A 2,153-nucleotide genomic window follows, 5' to 3' on the forward strand; every position below is an offset into this window, starting at 1 on the left:
GGCAAATTCTAATTCTATATTTTACAAATATATATATATATATATATATATATATATATATATATATATATATATATATATATATATATATATATATATATATATATATATATATATTACTCTCTCTCTCTCTCTCTCTCTCTCTCTCTCTCTCTCTCTCTATATATATATATATATATATATATATATATATATATATATATATATATATATATATATATATAAACTTATTATTTAATCAGGAAAACACCATCTGGTACAATTTCATTTTAGATTGAAAGGCCTCATCAAAATTTTTTTTATAATTACCCTTCATAATTATATACTTCGATAAATATCATGACAGTGGCATAAAAAGCATACGAAACTTTAAAATATTCTTAGACATAAGAAACAATGTGGTAAATAAATCTGTCACTTCATGGTCAATAATAGAAGTTAAAATAAAAATTAAAAGCCATGATTTGTTTGTTAATAACTAAGGGACCTTGACATGACTAACTTAGACATCATGTACTGCTTGTTCATATTGAGAACCAATAATTTAGCAACCGTGACACGACTAACTTAGACATTGATTATGTACTGCTGGTTCATTTTAAGAACCAATAACTTAGAGACCGTGACAAGATTAACTTAGACATTATGTACTGCTAATTCAATATTTACAACCAATAACCTAAAGACCGTGACATGACTTGCTTTACTTAGACATCATTTACTGCTAGTTCATGTTGAGAACCAATAACTGAGAGACAATGGACTTTACTTAGTCATAATGTACTGCTAGTTCACAATGAGAAATAAATCTTTGAGACAGTAACATGAATTACTTCGACATCAAGTGTGTGACATGACTAACTCTACTTAGACATTAATCTAGTTCACATTGAGAACCAAATTCTTTGCGACAGTAACATGCATCACTTCGACATCATGTACTGCAAGTTCACATTGAGAACCAAAATCTTTGAAACAGTAACATGAATTACTTTGACATCATGTATTTGCTAGTTCACACTGAGAACCAAAATCTTTGAGACAGTAACACGAATTACTTTGACATCATGTACTGCTATTTTACACCGAGAACCAAATCTTGAGACGGTAACATGAATTACTTTGACATCATGTATTTGCTAGTTCACACTGAGAACCAAAATCTTTGAAACAGTAACATCACTTACTTAGACATCATGTACTGCTATTTTACACCGAGAACCAAATCTTGAGACAGTAACATGAATTACTTTGACATCATGTACTGCTAGTTCACCTTGCGAACCAATAACTTTGAGACATTAACATGGCAAACTTAGACATCATGTACTGCTAGTTCACACTGAGAACCAATAACTTTAAGACAGTAACATGGCAAACTTAGACATCATGTACTGCTAGTTCACACTGAGAACCAATAACTTTAAGACATTAACATGGCAAACTTAGACATCGTGTACTGCTAGTTTACAATGCAAACCAATAACTTAGAGACTGTGACATGATTTACTTAGACATCATGAATGAAAGTTCTCGTGTACTTACATTTACCTTATAACATGCTGTGCAAGAATTTCTTAAAAATCATATCAGTTTGACAGACAGTAATCTTAGACACAATGTTAGATGCAATAACATTCTTTCTTTTCTTTTTCTTTTTTTATCTTACTGTCAGACTTACTCCCTATACATTACATATATTTATATATCTTTTACTTCAATTTCTTAGTTTTATATACTGGCCTTAGACTCCTGCAAGTGTTGATCACTGCATATTTGATACTATTGATGTATCTGACCGTTCACCATGTGTACTGGATCGGTACTGAATGATTTTGTAGCTCTGAATGAACTCTATCTGGGCTCTGGTACTGAAAGTCAGGCAAAAACCCTCGATGATTTTAGAATGTCTCATTTGGTAAGGAGGTATAAAACACACTGTTTAAAGGGCGATCTGTTTCAATACACACTAATTATACTTTAGGCGATTCTTGAGTCTCCAACTGTCCAACAGGGTACCAGTACCAAGAATAAAAAAGTTCGTAAATGATATTCCGAACAATTCTTCCGGGGTGTCGAAAGACACATCGTTACCCCTGATTTGTAGTCTGGGACTGTGGGAAAAAATACACAATGTACCTCGTGTCGAAAAA

Source organism: Saccostrea echinata, unplaced genomic scaffold (genome assembly GCF_033153115.1).
Source record: "Saccostrea echinata isolate AGI-Se365-2 ecotype Australia unplaced genomic scaffold, CSIRO_AGI_Sech_v1 ptg000075l, whole genome shotgun sequence".
Taxonomy (NCBI): Eukaryota; Metazoa; Mollusca; class Bivalvia; order Ostreida; family Ostreidae; genus Saccostrea; species Saccostrea echinata.